We start from the raw sequence: 27,642 nt of genomic DNA on the forward strand, positions 1-27,642 counted from the left end.
CTGACCTAAGACTTGGGCACCTACTCCAGGTCGTGGGCTTGCAGGATTGCAGTGGCCTTGAGGAAGTGCTCAGCTTCTGTCCTATGCAGTCTGTGACCGATTGTTGACCTCTTTCTTATAAAACAAATGGATAAAGCCTATATGGAGATAAATATTGAGGTTCTGAAAAGCTAGAGATCCGGATTAAGAACCCAAGCTCAGACAGTCCTGGGGTTACCCAAAGCTCTTGCTGACCTTGATGGGATCTCTGTCTTGGGGAGAGTTGTCATGGTTTTCCAAAGAGACCTAGCACAAAAGCCTCCACATATTTAATTTTGTTTTTCAAACGGCTAAGATTTAGTGTTAAGCGAAAGACTATTGGTGTGTCCAAGTCTGTGGGTAACAAAGCTTGAATTGCCCTAGGAAGTCTGCAGAATGATCTGGGGCTTTAGGGGTATAAATCTGACTTTAATTAACTTATAAGGCCTTATTGTCAGCCTTTATTCAGCCCAAAGGCCCACTGATTTTCTCCTTTGATCTTCTGCACCAAAAGATTGGCCCAAGTCAAATACTTTCCATGGGAGTATAATTATGTCTGGCAAATGGTTTTCAAAAACCATCAGGTCCAAAGATTCCATTTGTCTTGCAAAATTCGCGTGGAATAAAACCATATTTATTATTAATGCCATTGCTACCTTCTTTTCCTCAGTTACTTTCAAACCCTGAGATCAACTCCACCTACACCATGTCACTTTGCTAAAATGACACACACACACAAATCTACCTGCAGAAATGATGTTTTTGCATGGCTTAATTGACTCAAGGCAGTAACCACCACCACAACAAATCCTAAGAGAGTATGGAAGAAGGAAAGGCTTAATTTGTTTAATTTGGTCAGTCTCCTCATTTCCATTAAACTTACCTGATTTTCTTGTTGTAGTAGTTGATTTTATGACATGGCTTATATGCATGGCTTACAAAATTCAAGCAGTTGCTAAAATTAATAAAATTTTTATCTTACGTCATTGAAAAATTTAAAGTTAAAAAAATTGAAATTGTAGACAAGAATGAGGTATTTGGGATTTGTAATTGAGAAATAGCATGGGAGTTTCTTACTGGAGAGATCTCCTGCCAGACTCCTAGGAAAGTGGTACGTGGCAGAGAGGGCCACAGGCCCCTTACATCAGAACTGAGGCATCTTGACTGGTGGAGACCCTGAGGGATAAGCCTGGGCTTGAGACATAACCCTTCTGAAACTAAATGTGTGACACTGGGCAATATATTTCACCTTTTTTATTTTTTAAGAATTTTTTAAAGTTTTATTTATTTTTGAGAGAATGGATGAGGATGAGAATGAGAATGAGCAGGGGAGGGGCTGCAAGAGGGAGAGAGAGAATCTCAAGTTGGCTCTGCACGTGGGGCTCGAACTCACGAATTGTGAGATCATGACCTTAGCCAAAATCAGGAGTCCGAAGCTTAACTGGCTGAGTCACCCAGGTACCCCATATTTTACCTTTCTGTATCCAGTTTCTTTTTTGTAAGGTAAAGTAATAATACCTACTCGACATGATTGTTGAGAAACCTGCTGTAGCCAACTTTTATTAATTATTGCTATTGTCACACATTATTTTTTGTGTGCCCTGTAACAATTAATTCATTAATCCTTAAAGAGCCTTGGGAGATAGGCTTTTATAGTCTTATAAACTCTGTTTTTATAGGTGGGGAAACTGAGGCACAAGGAAATTAAAATCAAATGACCCAGCATTTTGTGGCAGAACGAGGATCCAAATCTGTGTCTCTGGCTCTGGAGATCTCAGTATACTTATGAGCATTGGTAGACAATGTTATTAATGTTCAGTCAGACTTGCACACCCTTCCTGGTTTACCTCAGACTTCTGTACTTATTTGCCCCTCTTATTATACACACAAATATCCTTGCTGATAAAAGAAAAAAAATCTTGGCTTCAAAGTATATTTGCTTTAAGCAAGATGAATAAGAAAAACATATTCTGGCAACTTGCCTTTCCTTTTATATTGTAAATTTACAAAATAAAAGGAATCCAACTCAACTGCTTAGTTTCCCACTTTTTTTTTTTTTTTTTTTTTTTTTTTTTTTTTTTTACTGATCTGCAGGTCCTGGCTGGCTAGAAGCTTTCAGAATGACTGTTTCCATTCAATGTGGTCTCATAGCATGCAGAAGAATTTCAGAGATTTTCAGTTGGAATAGTGGTGGCAAGGCAACCACACATTCTTAAAGTATTGCAAATGAACTTTTGCCCCCTTGATCATGGGGCAAACACAAAGATCTTGATGGACTCTCCTCCTTTGTCCCCCCTGCTCTCCTGTTCTGTGCCCTGCTCTGTTGCTGCGCTGGTTCTCTTGAGACATTTCCCATCATGGTGTAACCTCTAAGACCTTGCAAAGATTGACATGTCTCTAAGAATGTGCCAAACAGATCTAGAGCAATGGTTTTCAACCAGGGAAGACTACCACCTGCCTCTTCCCCTACAACCACAGACATTCAACAATGCTTTGGGTTGTCACAACTGTAGATTGTGCTGCTGAACATCTCAGAGTACACAGGCAATCTTTTGCAGTAAAGGATGATTCAAGCCAAAATGTCTTTAGTTCCACTGTTATGGAACTTTGATCTAAAATACCTTATACTTTCTTTGTAGGTCGCTTCTTGGGAAAGGACCACTGAATTAGAGTAGGTGTCTCTACAAGCATCTCTTAGAGTGCGCACCTGGGGAACGCAAATAAAAATCACAGTGTGAGACTGTTGCATATCTAGTGAAAGAGGTAAAATGATAAACCAAGGAAATACTAAGACTGAACAGCTCTGTAGCCAGCTGAACTTTCATACTGTGTTCGTGGGAAACTAAATGGGCAAAACCACTTTGCAAAACTGTTTAGTGTTATCCGGTAAAGCTGAACATAGGCATACTTTATGATTCCACAATTCTATTCCTAGATATGCATACCCATCGGAAACATGTACATACATCACCAAAAGTATGCACTGGATTGTTCATTGCAGCACTGTCTAAAGTTGCCAAATATTGGAAACAACCCAAATGCCCTTCAGTTGTAGAATGGGTAAATAAATTGCTGTGTATTCATATTATTCTGCACTATAGAACACAAAGTGGGGAAAATGACTTTACAACTCAGAAAGTGATATGGTTGAATCTGGTAAATTAGTGTTGAGTGAAAGAAGGCAGATACACACAAAACCCTGTTATATGATTCTACTTATATAAAGTACAAGATAGGCAGAACTAATCCATCCTATTGGAAGTCAGGATAGTGATCATCTTTGGTTTAGGGGTAGTGACTGGAAAAAAGCATGAGGAAGACCTTTAGAGGGTTCCTCTGTTTCGCCCTCTGGGTGCTTTTACACAAGTGTGTTTACTTTGTGAAAAGTCACAGCACTGCATACTTTTGCTATGTGCACTCTTCTGTATGTGTATTATTCTTCAATAACATTTTTAAAATATGCAGCTGGTACTCTGGAAAGTAGGAGAGGCTCTGGATATTTATACTAACTTTTCCCCTTATGTTTTAATGTGGATTCGTCCAAAGACACCTTCGAATACTGAGGGGGACACCTGGGTGGCTCAGTCAGTTAAGCATTCGACTTTGGCTCAGGTCATGATCCCATGGCTCATGAGTTCGAGCCCCGCATTGGGCTCTGTGCTGACAGCTCAGAGCCTGGAGCCCACTTTGGATTCTGTGTCTCCTCTCTCTCTCCCCCTCCTCTGCTCATGCTCTGTCCTTCTCTCTCTCTCTCTCTCTCTCTCTCTCTCCCTCTCTCTCTCTCTCTCTCTCTCAAAAATAACAAACATTAAAAATTTTTTTTTTTTTTTTAAATACCAAGGGTGTAACACTGAGGGAAATAGAGGAGGGCTGGAGGGGAAGCATACCATCCACGCGGCCTGATTGAACAGGAGAGAGCCTGGGGCACAGATGGAAGAATTCTCTTAAGAGCAATGTCTGAACAAATGCATAATCAACTGTTAGTTTCAAAGTCAGTATTTAAGAAAGACACTCTTAATTGGTCAACACTGAGTCCTGGGGGACCAAGATGGCTGGTATCTAGAGTAAGTTGCAGCTGCACTGGATAGGATTGAGGAGGTTTTAGGTAGAGGATTGCTAAGAAGGCAAGTGTCAAAAGTCTGCTTTGCTTGTGCCCTGATTTTGTTGGTGCCTGACCTTATCATCTCTCTTCCTCTTTCTCTTCATGGCCAAAGAGACAATGGCCATGCTTTGAATGCAAGCTCAGTTCTTTTTTAATTTTATTTTGTCAATCCCTAGTAGTCAAATGGCACTGAGAGTCTGTTCCTTGTTTTTGTTGTTGTTGCTGCTGCTGTTTGTTTGTTTTGTGTGGTTAGTTAGCTATGTGATGCTAGAAAATTATTTTTCCTATGCTCTAATTTTCTTATCTGTAAAAGGAGGATGGATATAGCATGGTAACAGGTAAAATGCTCTAGTTATACCTGATATTATGATACTAGTTAACATTAAATTCTATGACTAACTCAAGAAAACTGATTGAATGTGAAATCATGGGATCCCAAGGAAAACTTCCCAAAGTCTCCTCTTTATAACTCTTTGCTGAAAAAGCATTTTCTTTCAGCTCTTTACGCTTAATTCCCTTCATGGACCCCTACTACAGGAGTTAGTCCTTGGGGTTCTTAGCGATGGGTAGTTCTGGAGGGAGGCACCTTGCCTAGAAGCCACGAGGGCACACAGGGTACAGCTTGTAACATCAGTGTTAGTACTGGCGGCTGGATAGAGGCTGTCATTTTAGCCGTAGAAAAAGGTCCCGCTGTTGAAGGCTAGTGTAGGCAAATAACATATTTTAAATGTTGTACAGCATATGGAAATTTCTATTACTACAAACATTTGGTTTGGTTCTGTGCCTGTTCAGCATATTGCACATTTCTAAATTAACTGTCTTCTAAATGGAGTACAGTTGTGACTCATGTTCGCATTTTCCCTGTGGGTGGAAGACCCAAGGTAGGTGCTGCAAATTTGCTTTTCCACAGCCGCGTGTATGGATCGAAATCCCAAACGTCGATTTCTTATGCTCAGCCAAGAGGTAAGCCACTGAATGGGAGTGAGGGACTTGACCTGTTTGTTCAGAGTATTGAGTTTGCCAAATGCTGACCCCTCCAGAACCAGGAAGAGAGCAGAGAATTGCAACTCACAATTTTTTCCCCCACTGCCAATTCTCATTTCCTTAATTTGTGAGACTGATCTTCTGGTGGGAAGAACTGGGGATGGGTCTTTCATGGTACATCTGCTTCGGTGTCTTATGTAAAGTACAGCCTTAGTATATTAAAAAAAAAATCTAAATTTGAATCCACTTCTTTGAAGCATTTGTCATTTTAATTTTATGATTATGAAAAATTAATGTTTATTTATAAAACAGAGTAAAAAGCATAAATCAGAACATAAAGTGTTTTCAAGAAGATAATGGATACATGGGTGTTCTTTATACTATTATGTCTACTTTTAAGACTTGCTAAAAAACTTTCATTATAAAAATGACCCATGACTTTATTATCCAGACTTCATCACTATGAACATTTTTGTGTGATACCATGAAATCTTTTCCATATCAGTGTTTTGTTTTCTAAATGCTGGTACGTTACCTGAATACTTGTTTCAACTACCTGATAAAACGTGGCAGTGTTTGTGTTTTAATTGCTGGCCCTTAAAAAGGGAATAATCTCAATTTTTGTTAGGAATAGGCTTTAAATCCTCAAATGAAAATAAAAGAAAAATGCTCAGAATCCTAAAGTGTTGCAGTGGCATAACCGTCTAGCACAGGGCCTGGCATTCAGTCATAAGTGCAGCCTTAGTACATGCGCACGATGCAGAAATGGCACGTCATCACGAAGTCCTTTGGCCTCATATATTAAGGATTCCGGAGTGAATCCACCTCAGCCTGAGTTGAGACATAAGTTTGCTTTTCTTCCTGAGTAGGTTCTGAACCTTGAGTTTACATCGTGGATGTAGCTATTGATTCTCTTACTGCCCCTTCCGTGATTGGAAGGCTGGTCATTTCTTGAGGGCGGGGTTATGTCCTTATCAATTTGTGTGCTTGCTTGCCAAACCAAGATCCCATTCAGGAACTGTACTTGAGTCACTGAAAAGGGTAAAAAAGGAAACACAGTAATCAGGGTTGCTAATTGTACCTCAGGAGTCTACAAAAATCATATTGGTTTTGGTTTTGGTTTTGGTTTCGCTTTTCCCTGCTAGCCAGAAAGAAAACTTTGCTTTACTAGAGCCGTTATGCAAAGACGAAGGAGGTGCTGATGATGTGGAATCACCCACCTAGTTGGTAAATTTTCTCGCAGTGTGTTTTGAGGGTTAGAGCCATGGGGCTGTTGCTTCATGTACTACAGTAGGAAGGCCAGTGCATTTGGGGCTACATTGACAAGTACATTTGAGGTTTGGAAATTCCAGCCGGTGGTGAGGATCACACAGCCTCTTTCTTCCACAGTTCATCCACGCACAAGGAACATATCTTTCTTCTTTGGCGTCACGGTGATTCTACCTAAAAGAATTAAAGGAGTAAGCACAGGGCAGTGTGTACAAAGAGAGTAAATTTTATCTTTGGCTCCCCCACTTTCCTTCAAAGAGCCCAGTTGGCCTCAACTGCAGATGGAGTGTTCTTCTCTCCTTCCTAGTCAGGCTTGCCCTCACTGGGGAGACTGCTGTTTACTGCTGCCTCATTATCTCTAACCTTACTCTCAGAGGCTGGGGAAGGGAGCAGGGGCTAGTTATTAAATCGCCACCCATTTCCTTCTCTGATGGCCTGGGTAAGAATTCTGACTTGCCAATTCCTAGATGACCTTGGACAAATTACTGAGCTCAGTTTTCTCTTCTGTAAAATATGGTTAATAATCATTCCTACTTCGATGCATCATTATACGGAATAAATTAGGAAATACCTGTGCTAGTACTCAGAAAAGTGTCTGGCATGTAGAAACCAATTGGCATGATTAGGTCTTATTAAGTCTTTCATTTCCTTGGGGAATAACTCCTCTTAGAGGCTTGATACAGTTTGGTGCTGTGGATTGGACATTGGTCAGCAGTATCTTCTAGGTACTTTGTTACCACAAGCCAGGCTTCCAGTTCTGTACTAGATAAAACACCATCCAAACACAAGACATTCAAACTGGAAGGAAACAAGTTAAATGTAATATTTTTTTATTAAATTTTTTTTAATGTTGATTTATTTTTGAGAGAGAGAAAGAGAGGAGCAGAGAGAAAGAGGGAGGGAGACACAGAATCTGAAGCAGGCTCCAGGCTCTGGGCTGTCAGCACAGAGCCTGATGCAGGGCTCGAACTCACAGACTGTGAGACCATGACCAGAACTGAAGTTGGACACTTAACTGACCGAGCCACCCAGGTGCCCCAATATTTTTATTTTATAATTACCTGTCTTCAGGTTCATTCTTTAGGCATTGTGCCTCTAACTTCCACACATAACTCTGATGCCAGGACTTTGAGACATCATTAAAGGAAGCCATTGAGGAAGACATTTGCAAGCATTTGGAGACTTCTTGAAACATGCTGCATAGACCGCGACCTGTTCTGCTCTTGTGTAATTAGACAGAGGCAGTGCCAGTACAACACAGAAGTGGATCTTCATGTACTTTAGGCCTTTTGAATTCACAGTCTGCAGCTTGAACTCTCCCTTGTAGCCCACATTCTAGACGTGTGGAGAAAAGTCAGAGGACATGACCAAAAAAATACGTTCAGTGCCATCCACATGGGAAAATACCCAACACGCACGCACACACGTACGCACACACTTCACGTGTGATTGTGAATCCACGTAATTTCCTCTCTGAGAGGAGACTTCCTGCTGGTTTGTCTGTATGCACTGCCACCTCTGTGCTTCTCTCCTGGAGAGTGGAATTGCCTAGAAAATAGTATGAGCTCCCGATGCCCTGGTGAGACGATTGCCTGGAGGATCAGGGAGGAAAAAATGAAAACCAGTTTCCCTCATTTAAAATGTGTGCTGAAAATATCATTCGGTCCTTCCCCTTTCCAGGAAAGTCATAGGGAGATGTGAAAGATTCGGTACGCTCTTTACTATAGAAAACGTTGCCAGTGAACGGTGTATTGACCCAAGTTCTGAGGAGGAAAGGTGCTCAAATATTTACCCAGAGCACTCCACTGAAAGGTGCCCCCCGGGTGCTTGGCGGAGGCCGCCGGCAGGCTCTTGGCACCAACTGTTTCCTCTACTCTAAGGAACCATTCATTCCCACCCAGTGCTTGCTTCCCCACAGCCTCTCCCCTCTCCCTCTCCAGCGCCCTTTAGGAAGATGTTTTATGAACTGTGTGCATGAATATTTTTGTGCCTACAGCAAGAATGTTGTTTTCCTAAAACCAAGAATTAGAATAGGAACTCCAGGAACCTGGATTCTCAGCTTCAGGACTGCAGCCACTCAGACACTGTCCTGGGAAGGGGCTGTCTGTGGTACATCATCAGGTCTGGAGACAGATGCTTCTTTATGATGTAGAGTCCCATTCTTAGCCTCCCACCCTTCACTCTCTTTTCTTTTTGAATTTCTCTTCCTCATAAATACCTAGTCACCCCTAAAGCTAGATATGAACTTAGTCAAGTCATGACTGCCCTGTTATCTCTGTTTCCTATTCTAGCCCAAAATAGTATAGTTTTATGAGATTGGATCGATTGATGTTGCTCTAGTAGTATAAGCATGTATCCCTGTGTATATTTTATATACTGAAATGAGTTTTAAAGGGTGTTACTCTTGGTGCATGGGCCAAGCTGATGAGCCCAAAGGAAAGCACTACTCACAGTCTGCCCAAATCATTAGGATAATTTTCTCTGATTTCAGGTAAAATCCTCACTGTTTTTCTAAGAATGAAAGATAAAATTTTAATGTACAGAATTAAAAATAAAATTTTAATTTGTAGAATTAAAAATAAAATTTTAATTTATAGAATTAAAAATTTATTTTTAATTTAATAAATTAAAATTACCAGAAGCTGATGACAGTCAGAAAGTCACTGGGAATCCATGACAGAGCTATGTAGAGGAAGGTTTTTAGTTGTTTGTTTTTAATGAAAATTTTATTTGTGACTGATAACTCTTCACCTGTTAGTCCATGGCTTAGTTGAACATATTTTTAAGATTCCTGGAAGAAGAGCACCACACAGAACATTCAGGTGATTTACCATTGCTGATCTGCATACAGATTCTGAGGCAGAAACTTAAAACCAACTTAACTTTAATGCCACCCTAAGGACCTACAGGTGTCATTGGTAAATTATGAATAAGGAGACATGGACAAAGGAAGAGCAGAGTGTAATATCAGTACAAGGAAAACAGGTTAAAAAACAAACAAACAAACAAACAAACAAACAAAACCCCATGCGGAATGGGCAAGACAGGTTTCCTACCCCAACCCCAGGAGCCGTTTACCTCAGGAGACACCAGTGGCATAGTTTATAGGAGAACTGGGGCCTCTTGGTCCTGCTGAATTAAGGAAGGAAAGACTGTAAATCTACTGAGTTTCTAGAGTTTACTCAATAATGCAAACAAAAATAAACCAGTGTCAGTATACGTGGTTCAAGCACGCCTAGAAAGGCAATGGAGCCAGTAATCCCTTGTCACTATTAATTAAGTATATCCTCTAACAGCCTTGACTCAGGCTGTTAATCTTCACACCTTCCTTTGGGGCCCCTGGGCAGCTGCTTTGGAGGTCTTAATGAATCTCTGACCAATTTGGGCCATGGTCTACTCACAAAAACAACAGCCAGAGGTGTAATAAGATATTCTGTGAAGAATGCGTGTTCAATATTATTGGATCAGTTATGCTGTTGGATAGCTGATATCACAGCTTATATTAATGCAAATGGCATTCCAGCACATGTATGGAAAGAGAAGTCAAATGCTACCTAGACAGGGTAACTTTCCCTGGTCAGACCATCATGAAGTCACCAAAATCAGAGCAGGAACAGACTATCTTCCTATATTCCAATTTAACTTGGATCACTTTTTTTTTAAAATCTCTTTTTAAAAAAGAGCTTTGATTTAGTGCCTACTTTAGTAATCCTATATTGAGCCACATGGATTTTATTTTATTATTTTTTTTTTTTTTTAATTTTTTTCAATGTTTTTTATTTATTTTTGGGACAGAGAGAGACAGAGCATGAACGGGGGAGGGGCAGAGAGAGAGGGAGACACAGAATCGGAAACAGGCTCCAGGCTCCGAGCCATCAGCCCAGAGCCTGACGCGGGGCTCGAACTCACGGACCGCAAGATCGTGACCTGGCTGAAGTCAGACGCTTAACCGACTGCGCCACCCAGGCGCCCCTAGCCACATGGATTTTAGGTGAGAAAGACTTCATTTCAATCAAGCCAGGGTTCCTCTACCAGCCTTGCCCTTGAGTTAGTAAACTGCTTATGGTCTTTCATATTTTCAAGATGATGAGGGGTGTTCTATAGTTGTCCTTGATCCATTTGGGCATATATTGAGAAGAAGGTTGTTTTAACTAGTCCTCACTTGACCATCTTCTCTATTTGCTGCTAAATGTTAACTTCTAGGTTATGAGGCCCAATCAGTTGTGGTGGTTTTTGTTTTTGTTTTTTACTATTTCTCTACCCTTTATGGACACAGGAATTCATTCAAGCCATAACTGGTATATAGTTGGTTAATTTTATGTGTCAACTTTGCTGGACCATGGTGCCCAGATACTTGTTCAAACATTATCGTGGATGTTGCTTTGTTTTTGTTTGAGATTAACATTTGAATCAGTGGACTTTGAGGAAAACAGGTTGCCCTCCATAAAGTGGGCAGACCTCATCCAATCAGTTGAAAGACTGGATAAAACAAAAGTCTGCCTCCTCTGAGCAAGAGGGACTTCTGCCAGCAGATGGCCTTTGGACTTAGACTGAAACATTAATTCTTCCCTGGGTCTCCAGCCTGCTACCCAGCCACACCTTGCAGATTTTGGACTTGCCAGCCTTCATAATTGCATCATCACACACACACACACACACACACACACACACACACACACACACACACTATTTGTTCGGTTGCTTTGGAGATCCTTGACTTAATCAGCTGGCTAAGAAAAACCCCATGGATTAAGACCGTTTCTTCTTCTACCATTTCCACTCTTGACTCAGAAGCTCCTCCACCAAGTCAGGCTGTTTAACACCCCATCTGCCAGGGCATGTTAAGAGCTGGTGAAGATATAGGAAAATGGCCGTTGTTGTCAGTGCTGGTAAGGGTGCGAACTGATCAGCCACTTTGGAGAACAACTTTAAAGTATTGATTAAAACTAAAAATGCCCAAGCCTGTGATATATTTAAACCTATGGAAGGAGTTGCAGAGGACGGAAATGAAAGGAAATATTTCCTAGAAAATGCTCAATGACTGCATCAGAAATAGTTCTGTTTTGGTGCCAAGGCAGTATGCTACCATACAAGGGAATGAGAGACAGCCTCTCAGTTCCACAGGATGAAGGTTTGGCTGCAAGGAACACTGAGCTACACGAGCCCCTCAAGAGCCTCAGTACCCCACTGAGCACAGAAGGAACAGACATAACTGGAAAAGTAGCAGTGGTTGGTATGTCAGGCGAGGGGGGGGGAGAGGGAAAGGGTGCCCAAACGTGGCTCAGCATCAGAGACAATGATACAGTGACTTCTGGATTTTTTACACACAGTACAGGCCTCAGAAAGAGACACAGTATAGGGCACACTGATCACAAAAGGATGAATCTGACAGATGCCATATGATCTTCTTTGAGGATGGGACTCCTAGAAATAATTAGGAGAATTCCATAGGGACAGTGTGGGAGGTGAGGGTAGAAATCAGTACAATGTGTCTGTGAAGTTAAAATGACCCATTTCAAGCCCCAAACTTTTGTATCCTTAGGAAGTATGGATTACTATAATATTGAGGAGATAAAAGCATTTTAATGTAAACTGGCCTCCCTTTCTGTCTCTTAACTATCTCTGCTTAATTGCCAGACCCCGGTGTATTTCTTTTGGACTGACTCCTACACCGTGGGGAACCACATCAGTGCTTTAGGAAGTAGTAAAGGACCAGATGACATATAAGCAGGACATTTTAACTCTTTAAATGGGAAAACGATGCTTCTGATTTCTGTAAGCACTGTAGTCTTGGAAGACAAATTTTTATTACCTATGATTATGACCAACAACAAGGAAGCTGTGAAGCACAGCTTTTTCTCCCTGTGCAGCAGTCAGTGGACACAAAGGAAAGCTTGGACACTTACTGAAAGCACAGTGACCCCACTGTGGCAGGAACACATATATTGATATGTTCCTAGATGACAAAAAATCAAAAGCAGAGCTATGTGTTCCCATTCCTAGGTGGGAAACCCATGATCCAAAGAGGAGAAGGAAATTGCACAAGGGTTTCAGAGTGAATCCCAGTACACCCAGCCCTCCTGGTGACTCCAGTTTTGCTATTAGGTTACGCTGCACCCCTCCCGCTTGTAACCTACTGCAAGAGTGCCCACAATTCCCATAGCATCCATGAACCTTGACATTTCAGTTCCTCCCCCAAAAAGGGCAGTAGAATGTACTCCTACGTTCTCTGACTTGGGGTCCAGTCATGTACCTTGCCTTGGCCATAGAAGAAGGTGCGCATGACTGGACACCTCACCCAAGTTGAGCCCTTGAGATACCTTGTTGCCATCCTCTCTCTTCCACCTCTGCTACAGGGGAGGGAAGAACTGCCTTTGCTACCCCCTGGTTCGTGTGGAGCAGATTCACTTCTGCTGGACATAGTTCATATGAACTGGCAGCTGAGTGAGAAATGGTGCCCGAAGACCAGCATACTCTCGAATGATTCACTATTTATATCGGCAAAACGAACACGATGCATAATCCCAGAGAATATATTTTCAAATGTTATTAAAATAAGATTCTGTAATTAGTCAATTAGGAAAATGCATAACATTTTATATTTTGTGAAGGAGAGAAAAAGTTCAAAGCCATTCTCTGGCTTTTAGCCTGTATCTTTTCTATGTTTTAACAGCTTTATTGAGATACAATTTCAATACCATATATTTACCTGTCTTTTGTGTACAATTCAGAAGTTTTAGTGTATTCACAGTGTTGCACAAACATCACCATGGTGTAATTTTTGAACATTTTCAGCCCCCTAAAAGGAAAGCTTGTGCCCATTTGGAGTCCCTGTGTACCCCTACCCCCAGTCCTAGGCAAGTACAAATCTACTTCCTGTCTCCCAAATACTTGCTTTGAGGACATATCTAGCCTTCATCTTTTTAAACAGGTAGAAAACGGAATCACTATAATACAAAGATTTGATATTTTGAAACCTAACAAACGCTATACAGAATTATGCACAGGGCTTATTTTCAAAAGGAGGCGAACTTAGTGTTGTTAGAAAAATTTAGCATGGATAAAGGTTCCATTGCCTTATTTACAACGCACTGAACCATTCATGACACAAAGAAGGTTAAGCAGGATCCATATAAATGCGTGTCAGAGAGGGTTGCGTTGAGCTGCAGCTCACAGGTCCACCAGACATACAGCCAGTCATCTTTATATGGAGGGCCAGTCTGTGGGTCCTGTGTAACAGAGGGAGTACGGTCATTGGAATATGAAATATCCTGGGAAAGGCAAAAACAGTGTTTGTGCAAAAATACCTTGGTAGTCACGTCCAAACTCGTTCTGAATCCAGTCTCTGCATTTCTTACAGTTTCTGTCTAGACAAGAACATGATGTTTGCTGTCATGAATAGATAAGGAAAACCTGTGTGGGGCAAATACTTCGACAAGGAGTCAATCAACATCGATGGGTTTAAATGACTTCAGCTCAACTTAAAAGACACCATTCAGATCATGGGGGGCGGGGGAAAAAAAAAAACAACCAGCCATCCCTGTTTTTACGTAACATGAATATAACTTGATCACCAAACACTGAAATAATACACGGCAAGCTTACAGCTAATTTAACTGCCCTGAGATACGTGGACAACTTCCAGAGAGGCCCGAAGTGTCTTCAAGAGTATAAGTTGTAATTCCCAGAGCTTACACAGCGTAATGCATCTATCTTAAAAATAAACACACAGTTAAGGCATTTCTGACAAAATAGGCCTTCAGTGAGGTAAAATGGCCCTTTGAAGTGAGGAGAAAGAGTCAGGAGGAACAGAATAATTCATCACACCATGATAACTTCATAAATTCATGTGGAGATGGAAGCCTGTGTGAAATTAACTGGCAAAAGAATAATCTGTAGCATTCGCTAGCATATTCAAAGTCTACTCTTAAGTAGCCTCTTTAATAGCAGCCAGGAGTATCTCCAGATGGTGTCAAGTATGTCAGGCCCTGGTAGATGTGACCCCGTCATGACAGACCAAGAGCTTTTCCCTCATTGCTGTGCACCAGTTAAACTTGCTGATGAAAGATCCACGTGGGGCTGTTTGGCCCATCTGCCCTAATATTTCATCTCCGAGTTCCCCGGTTCAAACGCGGAGGGTCATCCCATGACCTATCCAGTGCTAAGTTTGAGTACCCAAATACCGCGTTAATGACAGTGCATGTATCAGCATGTTTACATAATATTTAACACATAAAGAAAGCATTGGCAGAAGGTACACATTGATACTTGCAGCGGAAGAGTGAAGAAAATAATTTTTTTCTTGCTACGGCACATATGGTTCCACTTTCATGGTTCTGTCTCCCGGGTTAATGACATCCCACCATATGCCCAAGAGCAAGAAGTGATGGAATGGACATGCTGCTCAAACAGACTGAAACAAGCTGAATCGTGTGTCCTCGGCCATAAAATGCCATTCAAGTGACCCCATAACTTGACATCTGCCCACATCTTGTAGACATTTGGGGCCAAGTTGCCCATTTGTTTCTTTCTGATTGAAACGTAAATATTGTACATGAAAACATTTACAAGTACAGTCTTCTTTTTTTACAGACTGGGGAAAGGCCAGGTCAGTTGGGTACCAGTTATATAGCCGTACTTTGTGATACTTTTAATGTGTCTTGATAAATCACAGGCTTCAGTTCAAAACAATTAAGTCCCTGTAATTGACATGAAAACTAGTACGTAATTTTTTTTTCCCTCAAAGTATAAAACGACCCGTTGGAAACATAATATCATTTGTGCGTGTCAGTAGACCATTCAACCAGTATTTCTGGATCCTGATTGATCCCTGCTTTTATTTGGTTGAGTCTCTCTACCTTGTGATATTCCACAGGGCACCTGAATATGATAAACATGGAGAGAAGTATAGAGATACGCAGTCTCTTGCCTCTTTCTTTCAATTGAATTAAAAAAAATCTGTCAAAGCGGTATCACTGGTATTTTCCTTTATGTTTATTCAAACGTAGCTATTTTGTCATTGACAAGTAGCAAGATAGTTACACTAAAAAGTCCAGAGTTCAAATAGTCCTTCTCATTGTGACCTTTTGGCTTTTGTTTACAAGAGAAATCCTACAATGGATACTCACAATTCTGTACTAAACTTAATTTGCCTTTCTTCATGTCTTTGTAAATTTATGCCTTTAGCACCATCTGTCCAGGGAAGAAAATGTGATGTTAAGTGACACAAAGTAAGGATATTGAAAGGAAAATGAAACTTGCAAGAAAGATGTGAGTTTCCTCTTCCCCCCTACAACTTCATGACACCTTCCTGGATTTTATTTGGGGAAATAATTACTTTGTGACAAATTGACTTGTTACTATTTCTCTGCGGAGAAAGCACAATTTTAGAGGAAGATGGCTAGTAATGTGTGGTCATAACGCTAGGTTCTGAGCATCCCATTAGTGGGCTGATTCAAAACCCACCTGAGGATAGCTGATCCAAGTGTAGGCTTTAGTTGTTTACATAAAAATTAGTTTAGATAGTCACAGAAATGATCTGACAAATTTAGCTGAAATTGTTTTAGTATTGTGTGTATCCGATAGGACTAAACATTGAATAACAAGTAATGAAACAGAAAACTAAAGCTGATTGTTATTTATTTTTTTTTAACATGCCTGAGCTTTATGGCTTTCTGTTGGAATTAGAATAATACCTGAGTCTTTGCCATGATTGACAAGGGCCCAAATAATCTTGCTCCTGACTACATCTCTGCTACTGTTTCCTTTCCAGATTCCCTTGCTCATTTCCATAAAGTTCTTTGCCTGAACCAAGCCCATTCCAACTTAGGGCTTTGCACACATTTGTCTCTGTTCTCGTGTTCCACAAGGCCTCTTCCCTCTCTCCCCTCAGTCCTTGATTTAGATGTCACCTTCTCCATAGGCTTTTCTTAAGCACCTGTCAACAGTAGCACCCTGCTTGTCCACTACTCTTTGTCTCCTTAATTTGTTTCTCCTTAAACTGTTTCTTCCTAGCACTTATCATTTCTTAACATGTATTACACCTTTATTTCATATTCTGTCTTCTTTCCCCACTAAGAAGAAAGTACCATAAAGGAATTGTTTTGTTCATCATCTTATTAACATTATATTATTTACCTCACTTTTAATAGTTAAACTGGCTTTTTATATATTCTTCAATTAATAGTACTCACCTGTTTTAAGATAGAAATGTTCTATTGTCCAAATGTACCACCTTTTAAAGCAAGGCCACTCTGTGATCTTTTCACATTAATTTCATGTGTCACTACACTTAATTCATAAGAAATCTAGCACATAAGAGAACATTATTAAGGTATTTTTAAAACCCTATTTCTTAATTTGAAAAAAAAAATGTTTATTAAGCATTTACTCTATGCAAGGCATTATACTAGTGCTTTGACTCATCTTCAAATTAACCATCTATGGTAGATACCATTGTTACCAGCATTTTACAGAAAAATAAATCAATAAACAGAACTGGATGATACTGAGAAGAACGTGGTAAAGAGGGAGGTTTTTAAAATACAAGTGACAGGGGTAATGATTTCGGCATTGTGTGGAGGGATTTGAAAGAGGTAGTAGGTGCTGACATTCAACAGGAAGAGGGAAGGGCCTCTGTTTCAGAGTACTAGGAAAGGAGGAGTAAGTATTGGTTGTGGTTGCAGTTTGTTTGGTTATAAGGCACACCAGCTTTCTTCCCTAGGAGAAGGCTTTTGTTATCTTCTCAGAGTCAGAGAAAATGTTTGAGGAGCACAGAAAAAGTTATTAGAAGACTGCAAGGGAAGAAGAGGGACGGGACAGCAGGCTAGGGAAACAGACTGCTTAGCAGCTCTGAGCATCCAGATGAGACTAGAGATTAAATTTTCAAGGGATCCTGGCTGCACATAGGTGCCATTAATTCCAGTAGCCCTCGGCAGCCTGAATGTACACATTAAGAGTGCTGTTACCACGCTCAGATATCACCTCACGCCAGTCAGAGTGGCTAAAATGAACCAATCAGGAGACTATAGATGCTGGAGAGGATGTGGAGAAACGGGAACCCTCTTGCACTGTTGGTGGGAATGCAAAGTGGTGCAGCCGCTCGGGAAAACAGTGTGGAGGTTCCTCAAAAAATTAAAAATAGATCTACCTTATGACCCAGCAGTAGCACTGCTAGGAATTTACCCAAAGGATACAGGAGTACTGATGCATAGGGGCACTTGTACCCCAATGTTTATAGCAGCACTCTCAACAATAGCCAAATGCTGGAAAGAGCCTAAATGTCCACCCACTGACGAACGGATAAAGAAATTGTGGTTTATATACACAATGGAATACTACATGGCAATGAGAAAGAATGAAATGTGGCCTTTTGTAGCAACATGGATGGAACTGGAGAGTGTTCTGCTAAGTGAAATAAGTCATACAGGGAAGGACAGATTCCATATGTTTTCACTCCTTTGTGGATCCTGAGAAACTTAACAGAAGTCCATGGGGAAGGGGAAGAAAAAAAAAAGGTTAGAGTGGGAGAGAGCCAAAGCATAAGAGACTCTTAAAAACTGAGAACAAACAGAGGGTAGACGGGGGTGGGAGGGAGGGGAGGGTGGGTGATGGGTTTTGAGGAGGGCACCTTTTGGGATGAGCACTGGGTGTTGTATGGAAACCAATTTGACAATAAATTTGATATAAAAAAAAAAAAGAATGTTGACTGTTGAGGGGTGCCTGGGTGGCTCAGTCGGTTGAGCGTCTGACTTTGGCTCAGGTCATGATCTCGCGGTTGACGAGTTTGAGCCCCACGTCGGGCTCTGTGAGGACAGCTTGGAGCCTGGAGCCTGTTTTGGATTCTGTGTCTCTCTTTCTCTCTGCCCCTCCTCAGCTCATGCTCTGTCTCTCTCTATCTAAAAAATAAAATAAACATTAAAAAAATTAAAAAAAAAAAGAATGTTGACGGTTGGATTCATTTAGAGATGGGGTTTCCATGATGTGTGAAGCAAAAGAAAGTGGGAAAAAGGAGTTGAAGATACTGATAAGAAGTAAAGGGTCTTGTGTGAAAAGAAAGGAAAGGAAAGACAGAAGGATGCTGATAAGTAGGAGGAATCTGAGGAGTAGGAAGGAACTAGAGCATGGCTGTCCAATGAAACTTTCTTTAATGACGGCAATGTCCTAGATCTATCGTCGTCCAGTATGGCAGTTGCTAGTGTTGTGTGGCTGTTTGCACTTGAAATCTGGCTAGTGAGACTGAGAACCTGAATTTTTAATTCTATTTATTTTTAATGAATTTAAATCTAAATGGGTACATGTTGCTAGTGGCTACCATCCTGGATTGCTTAAGGACTTCGGGACTAGAGATCCTCGTGAAGATGAGCTACTATATGAGAGCAAATTAGTGGAGAGGCAGGAAAATGGAGAACTGTGTTCAGAAAGTGATGTGCAAACACTGTTGTTCCCTGCCCAAACATCTGTTCCCCTCCTCTTTTTTAAGGCCTCAGTTTTTATTTTGATGTCTACACCTCATGAAGCCTGTATGTGGTAGGGGGAGCTAGTCCTAACCCCGGTTCTAGGGGTTTGGATACATGTGTTAGACTTCTGCTAATCAGTTCACAGTAATCCAGTCATGAGCCAATGTCCCTAGTTCTGGGGTGAACATCGGGCCCAGTGTGCATCAGTGAGAGTGAAGAAGACCTTTTCTGGAAATTTCAGGTAAGGGACTTTTCTTTCTCCTCCTCTATGGTACAGCATACAGCATGAAGCCCAGAACGATACATAATTTTCCACCCTGAGGATGCTGCTGAGGAATTCAGGAGGCAGAAATGGAAAGAAACTGGATCCCATGAAACCATATCAAGACACTGAGGCAGTCTGGCCCTAAGGTGTATCCTATGTATGGGCTTTTCTACTTGATAACTCAAAAAATCACCTTTACAGCTTAAACTAGTTTTTGTTACCGGCGGTATACAGAGGCTTAGCTGATAGAAGTGGTGTATCTGATTTCATAATTTCAGAGATGGGAGAAATTCCAGGAGCGGAAATATTGGTCGTGGTATGGGGTGACAGTATGGCAGAGTTGACGGCCAATGGAGATCAAGAGGTCAAGCATGTGAGAGGCCAGAATATTGAAGGCTGCCCTTGCCATCCATGACGATGATAGCACGATTTGGGGTTAAGCAGAACCACAAGTTAGGTGCCAGATCTTTAGAGGAGTAAGCATTGACTGAGATTTCAGTGAGTATTAACAAGGAAGTGATGGTGGGCATTGCTTCAAGGCATCGAGCCTTCTTCGCTTCCCCTTTCCTCTTTCCTTTCCTTAATGTGTGTTTTCAAAATGATTTAAGAGACTATATATATGTATATACACACACACAGATGTGTGTGTGTGTATACATATATGTATGAAATGGTACATTATATGTATATGACATATTATACATATATATATGTATATACATATATATATATATATATATATATATATATATAGTGTGTGTGTGTGTGTGTGTGTGTGTAGCAATATGAAAAATATATATAGCATATATATAAGGGTGAGGTCAGTGCACAAAATACACACTAGAACATCCAGCACATTTGCTGAAGCTAAGCCACAGTTTGGTTCTAAGTTTTCTATTCACTCATGGTCTAGTCTCTTCTCCTTAGTCTCTACATATGAAGGTTTCATAAGGTCTGGCAACTTGATCAGCTAAGCTCTCCTTTAATTATTAGTTTCCATTATGTGCCCAAGGTCAAAGAGCTAGTAATAGAGCCCAGGTTTTGAAGAAAAAAGCTCCAGATTCCCAGCCCTGCAGGCTTCCCACTAGACCACATTGCATCTCGAATACAGAGTAATTTCGCGGTAGACATCCTTTTTCCTGGACTGCAGGGTCACAGGAAAACCAAAGAGCTCCTGGGGTATTTTTGTTCGTGACTCTGAACCCTGGTGACTGAGGGTGGAAAAGAGTCTGACAGACACACCAGGCCCCTGGTGGACCATGTCTGGACAGCCTGGCCGAGGAGAGGAAGTTCTCCAGCTGCTGATCGCCAGGGAGTCCCTGTGCTAAGGTAGCAAATGCTCTACACGTCAGGATTAAGGTGGTTTGGCAGCGGCTTGGAGGAGGGGGAACTGCAGTGTGCCAACCCCTACCAGCCCTGGAAAGTTTGTGCCCTTGGTGGCTTGAAAGATAAACATCTGGCCACATCCTGTCTATGGGCAATCTCTTTGCCCACTGCCTCAGTTCACCACCCTACCCCTGTCCAGCCCATCTCAAACTCTAAAGTCCTTGTGAAGTGCAACCCCCATTTTATCCAAGAACTCGGCATCTGTGTGAGTAAAAACATCTCACTGCAGACTACTTAAAACACCAGGAATCTGAGCCACTACTCTCCTTACGTATTCCTTGATGTATTCTTCCACCTAAGGGAGGGTCCTATGATGGGGGCCTCCACGTAGATGCTGGGTTCCTGAGATGTATCCAAAGTTGTTTCGAGGGGGATGGAGAAAACACATAAGTGCATCCTCTGTCCTCCTGGTTATATACATCTGCATTCGGGATTCTTGGATGGAAAAATGGTGCAATGATTCAATACAGTGGTAACCTCCCGCATTTCTTCAGACAGTTGTTTTTAAACTTCACTGGGTTCCTATTCATTTGGTCCCACAGATGAATGCATATGTGCTCATACCACATCACTTTCATGTGACATTTCAGAGGGATGTCACAGCCCCTTGAGAAACTCACACTTGGATCACCAGAGGAAGAATTTTAGTTCTCTAAGGCTATTTTGGACAGCTTAGGCAGTATCAGCTAGAGGTTGTAAAAATAAATTGTTGAAAAGGCACTAACCTTCTAAGCGTCCGGAGACATAGGTTCATGTCCCACCTTCACCACTTACAAGCTGTGTGACTTTGGGCTGTATATCAGTTTCCTCGGTGTAAAATGTGGATAATAAGGCCTGCTCTGCCCATCTAATGGAATGTGAGGATCAAATGAGAAATATATAAGATGTTCTATATAATCTACAAGGAACAAAGTCTGCATAACAGGAAACGGGATCTGACCTGCTTGATTGGTGAAGTTTCTCACTGTCATACGTTTCTTGCTCTTGCATTCTCCTCAGGGCCAGTGCCAAGTGCTGACCTCCTGCTTCCTTCTAATTGGGTAAAGCTTCCAATAAACGTGCCAGGCTCTAGATCACTGCGTGCCAGCTTCTACCATGTTTATTACATATGTCCTGAGTATGTTGCTAGACATTTGTTCTAAAAAGGGACCATTTGGAGACAAAAATTAGAAGCGTTTTGTTAATGATTTGATAATGAATTAGGTTCAGCATTCACAATTGATTATTGGGGCGCCTTGGCGGCCCAGTCGGTGAAGCATCCAACTTCGGCTCGGGTCGTGATCTCGCAGTGTGTGAGTTCGAGCCCCATGTCAGGCTCAGTGCTGACAGCTCAGAGCCTGCAGCCTGCTTCGGATTCTGTGTCTCCCTCTCTGTCTGCCCTTCCCCTGCTGGCACTCTGTCTCTCTCTCTCAAAGTAAATAAACATTAAAAAAAATTAAAAAGAAACAATTGATTATTTATAAAGGCATATATTAGTGCTAACTGTGACATTTGTGAGTTCTCCACCTCCTCCTTCCCAACATAAACACACAAATGCATACGATGAAATAATGTGGAACTTCTTTAGGCAGGCAAGGCAGCATTTTTATCCCTCCTCTAAATCCCTGCACATAGGCATAGACCAGGGTCACAGACACAGAGTTGTCCTATTCATCATATAGGATCTTATAGTTAATATACATCGTTCTATAATCTTCTACAAGAGTCTCATTCCTGCCATCTCATTAGGACCATATTTAAAAATGGGGGGTTACTTGATATGTTAAAAAAAATAAAATCATACATAATAATTATTCTTACTATGAAATAGGAATGGCAATCCTTTGCATCTGTATCTTGCACAGAAAGTCCTTTATGTCCATTATTCTGCATGTTGCCACGTCGAATATGACAGGATACGTTGGGAGGCCTGATGGGCTTCTAGTGGGTGAACAGAAGTCAACTTGATGGAAAGGGCAGAGGGAGGCAAAGGCTGCATCCACTCCCATTAGAGATGAGGTGCTGTAACCCCACAGGTCAATGGGCCAAGGCCCCTCTATCCCCAAGATGAGAGCTGCCTCCATTGGGAGTCAGTGATTTATGTGATCCTTACTGCAGGGAAGAAAAGTGACAGGAGTTGCTCAGGGATTTCACGTCTAGACAGGGCGGTGTCTGAGGAAGCCAGTGCTCTCCTCCAGTTAATCTGAGAATACTTTGGCAAATTTCGTTCTCTTTTTACCCTGTGAGGAAATGAGGAGTTTGTTTTGCCTGTGACAAAACCCATAACCTTTAGGATATTGCTGAATGAGCAGACCTAGATTATTTTTAGTCCTCCTCTCAAGCCTGTGGCTCACTTCTTATTTCCATCCTATTGATGAAGAGCTGAAGAGGCCTAATGTCAGAAAAGGAGTAAAAACAGGAATGCATTAGATACTCCTCACAGTGTGATCTTGCTGAAAGTTCACCAAACCTCTGTGATGTGTGACCTTGGGTACCCTGTAGACTTCCACTCCTGGCCTGAGGCAAACAGGGACATTGAGGACGGAAGGATCGCTACTTTACCGGTTGTCTTCAGGGACTGTGCCTTGTGCCCTGTGCTATACAGGCATTCACTCTGAGTAGTCACTTTAGAAATTTTACTAAATCTTTATTAAATCTTAACAGCCATTACTGGAGAAGCCAAGATTTGAGAGCAGAACGTAATTTTTTTTTTCCATGCAAGAAGTTGGGGGGAGGGGGGCGGTAAGTGTATCTTATGCAGTAAAAGTGAAGAAATCTGAGGAGCCCCATTTAAGTGTTTTCCTCCTTTCCTCTGGAGCTCCCATCTCTTCCTCCATGGGCAGCAGTAATACCATGACGATGGGGCCAAAAGTATTTAAAAACATTTTAAAGTTACCACCGAAAGGAGAAAACGGTACATTTACACTCGTCTTTCTCCGCTTAATGGCATTACCAGAGATGCCTTGTCCCCCTTGGGCCATAAATTGAGACATCACTCAACAGTTGTCCTGGCAGATTTCCCCCAAAAAGGCCACTTATGAAGTGACTAATCGTATTGGAGGCTAATTTACTGAACATTTAAAGCCAATGGGTCGGGGGGATTAGGAGACTATGAACCTGGGATACAATCCATTATGCCCCCAAACTAAGGACTCAGGTCTGGCTCATCCTTGCACCCTCTCCAAGGAGACAAGGTCAGTTTTCCTCTCCCATCAAACTGTAGAAGTCACTGCCTGGTTGGGGAAAGTCACCATATTAGGAGCTTTAGACTAAGGCATGCAAAAGCCCTGGTCTTTCTGATCTGGAATGGACATTAACTTTTTCCCTGGGCAGTTTTAGTAAGAGCACTGGGGGTACGCTTGAGGTCAGAGAGGAAATGAAGATTAGAAGTGTAATGTAATATTCATTTCCCCAAATTTGGATAACCCAGTGACTTAAATCAAGGAGACCTTAATTCTGAACCCTATATGGAGCCTCCTCATATTCCAGAGCTCACCTCCTGAGCCACCTCTCTCCCCTGCGTACTTTCTGCTCTTGGAAAGGAGCTTGGCTATAGGGAAAGCTATTAACATTCATGTTCCTCTGGAAGTCTGTGTCATAAAGTAAGGAGCCTGACCTCTTTGGAAGAGGGGAGCCGACAACAGACTTTTGGGAGAGGTGTGGACATCACTCCCATCTTCTACCGTACCAAGTAGTAATGTAGACCATTCTACCATATGTTTGCCCCCCACCTTCATGTGCCAGTATGTTCTCACCCCCTCCCCCCAGTGCCGTTTCTGGCCAAATGGCAGCTATACTGTAATCCAAGTATAATTTCGTCAAGCTGTATATCCTTATTCGACAATCACATACACAGCAGCTTTTTATCTCTTGCAAAACTCTTGGAGATACTGTAAGATGGGGGGAATATCCACTCACAGCCTCATATGTGAAGTGGCCTAAAGAAAAAGGAGCTCAGTTAAAGAGACCGTCACCTCACAGCCATGCCTTACGCCTGAGATGCCCTAACGCTGTTGATTGAGATTCAGCTGACGAGAGCTTTAGCAAATCGATTAATATCACAAGATGACTCAGCAAATCTCTGACACCTTCTCTTTGGCAACAGACTGCTTTTTAATTTCTTGCCGCTGGATATTCAGTTTGAGTTGAGGGAGAGTGCAGTATGTTCTGTGAGTGAATTCCAGCTACGAGAAGGGAGAAAAGAAGTGGGGTGTGGGGCAGAGGGAACAGCTAATGTGCCAGAGTGTCTATGAGTGTAAAGTCACGTACTTGAGTGTTCCACTGCCAAGAAGAATTAAAACATGCAGGTGCCTTTGTGCAGAAGTGACCACATTATGCAAGACAACATAACAACACTCCTGTGCTGGTATTAAAGGGTTCTTTGAATGTGAAGTTGCTATAAAATGACTAATCCCAAATGAAGAAAATTCTTCAGTGTTTCTGAAGAATTCAATTGATGGTGTGAGTATCGTAGCCTCTGCTTACCTACCTTGATTAAAATTCTTCACCCGGTTTTTCTAAAGGCATTTCCAAAGGCTAAGAAACTCCCATCACAAAGCTTTCATTCCTATGAAATGAAATGAAAACGTTCATTCAGCCCCTACGTACAATTAAAAGAGATCTATAACCGTGATAGGAATTAAAGTTAATATTCTATCCCCAGACCTGAGAGTCAGTAGAATTCGATCAATACCTGCCTGGTGGGCAGTGGGAAGAAGGAAGGGTTTTTAACCTATGTTAAACAATTTTATTTTATTCAGCAAAACCAGTTGTGAAAGATGTGATAATGAATAAATTCCCGTGAAGCTTAGAGTTTATAAAAGAGATACAAACGTCTGTAAAGAATGAGAAAGCATGACAGGAGAGTTCATCTACTGTGAGAGCACAGAAAAGAGAAAGCATAGAGTGTGGTTTATTGACATTCTCCTTTAATTTCAATCATCACTACCATTGTGACACAAAACCGATTTCAGATGTCAAAAAATATTTATTGGTTGATGACATTGAAACCAATTCGACTGTGCAGAGCGTGCGCTCTGCTCCGTTATGTTTTAGTTTGGTTTCTAACTTCCTAACTTTGTGACCATGGACTATTTATTTTTAACCTCTTGTTGCCTCAGTTTCCCCATCTCTAAGATGGGGATAATAATAATACCTACCTATCTTACAGGGTTGTTCTGAGGATTAGGAGGGTTTATATAGGGGAGGGTTTGGGGCAAACAAGTGTCCAGTGGGCTAGTTACTATTGCAGTATTATCTGCTCAACAGAAAGCGTAATGAATCATTTTCCTCTTTGGATATACAAGAGAACAGCAACAACCAAACCCAGGAAAACTTGCCTGAGGTTCTGAAGGCCTATTCTGAATATTATCATATCTGAATAGGGTCTAGTGCATATACATTGATGAAATAGGAAATCTGTAATGTATGAGCCCCAGGAAGTCAGGGAAATGTCATGTGGGATTTGCCCTTGCCTAAACAATAGGCCAGTAGCTAAATTATTTTAAAAAGGCCCTTTGTCTGCCTTCCCTCTTCCTTTCCACCCCTTTCATTTTTTTTCTCCTTATTTTCTAACTGGGGACGTGCTTTCATGGGACTGTAGTCATCTAACAGACATGCAAACAAGAAATTGCTATGCAGAGTGAGGGAAAGAATGTGTTCTTCTAGGGTGGCCACGGCAGAAGGAGTGGGGTGAAGGCGGTTGAGGCAGAATTTGCGATGGGGGTGGTGTTTGTGCTGAACCTCAAGTGATGAGGAAGCATGGAACCCTCCATGAGAGCAGTGCAGAAAAGATTGAGGAGAATAGCCACACCTGTCAAATGTGCTGATAGCAGTTCAAGCATCAAGCTCTGTTCTCGTATGAAAACATGGCTTTATCATACCACCCTGGACACGGCATAAGTAAAAAGAAAGAAGAGATCCCAGCCGTTCTAGATAAGTAGGATTGAAGTGATCACACTGTGTCATTTTCACATTTTAATTCAAAGAGAAATGACGTGAGAGAATATTCCTTGGGAATTTTAAGGCAAACTGGAATGCATCCTACTCCTCTGTTTCATCTACTATCAATTTCTTAACTTCATCTTTGTATTTTATCTGCACAAGGGGTTTCATTTTTTACAGGGTTACGGTCGCTGTTGGAGATTTATAAGCTGGAAGGAGTTAGGTCCTCTCCAAAACAGACATGAAGAGTTGAAGTATTGAGGGCGGATTGAGTTTAAGTGCTTTTGGTGTTTATTTGAATAAAACACGTCCACTTTTCGTGCGTTTACCTAATGGCATTTCAGAGAAAGAGTAGAAAGTTTATAGCAGAGAGAAATCTTACTTATTGAGGGATTTGTGTGACAGGCAGTCACTGAATCAGACAAAATAAATTAACAAAAATTTAATTAGCTTGTATCATTCTTGTCAAAACTGACAACTAAAACATGGAGAAAAGATCATGTTTTCTCCAGAGAGTGGTTTTTTTTTTTTTTTTTTTTTTTTTCGTCTGAAGAGAAACTTTGACTTCTACAACTATTTATAGATTTCACATGGACTGCTGTTTCCTACATCTCAGGAAGATTCAAGAGTCAAGTCACAAATGACCAGGAGATTTTCTCCCCACTCCCCACCCAGGCTCTATAGAGCCACTTGCCTACTTCTGTGCATTTTAGCTGTGGAGTTTGCTCTCTGACCCACTCTCTTTTTTTATGGGGTTTATGAATGAGAGCCCAAGGACTCTCCCCTGGTCAAGCTCTATCTACCAACTCAGCAGTTACCACAGGGTTTTGGTGCAGCGAGCCCACTGGAGAGTGCCAGCAAGATGACTCAAAGCAAGTCATTACAACCCATCAGTCACTGGACGTGGGGATTATCCATCCCCGGGGCCACTCAGGGGAGCTGCCTCTTCCCCTTTCCCCTTCCCATCACACTGCTGCTACAGTACCAGCAGACCTCGGGGCTGCCTCCTGGCGATGGGACTGTGAAAGCCCACAGCGAGTTTCAGAGATGGAAGTCTTTATGTCTGTCTCTAGGAGCTACCCCAGCAGCAGCACCACCAGCGCCACCCCAGCGGCTCCAGGGCCTCACCAGACCCCTACAAGGAAGAGCTTCTGTGTGTTCCGGCAAGTCTGCTTACCTCTTCTCTCCCAGAGAGGCTTCCTCGGCTTCTCTACGCGTTCTCACATAAAACACTCCCA

Source organism: Panthera pardus, unplaced genomic scaffold (genome assembly GCF_024362965.1).
Source record: "Panthera pardus isolate Hobbes unplaced genomic scaffold, ASM2436296v1 HiC_scaffold_3, whole genome shotgun sequence".
Taxonomy (NCBI): domain Eukaryota; kingdom Metazoa; phylum Chordata; class Mammalia; order Carnivora; family Felidae; genus Panthera; species Panthera pardus.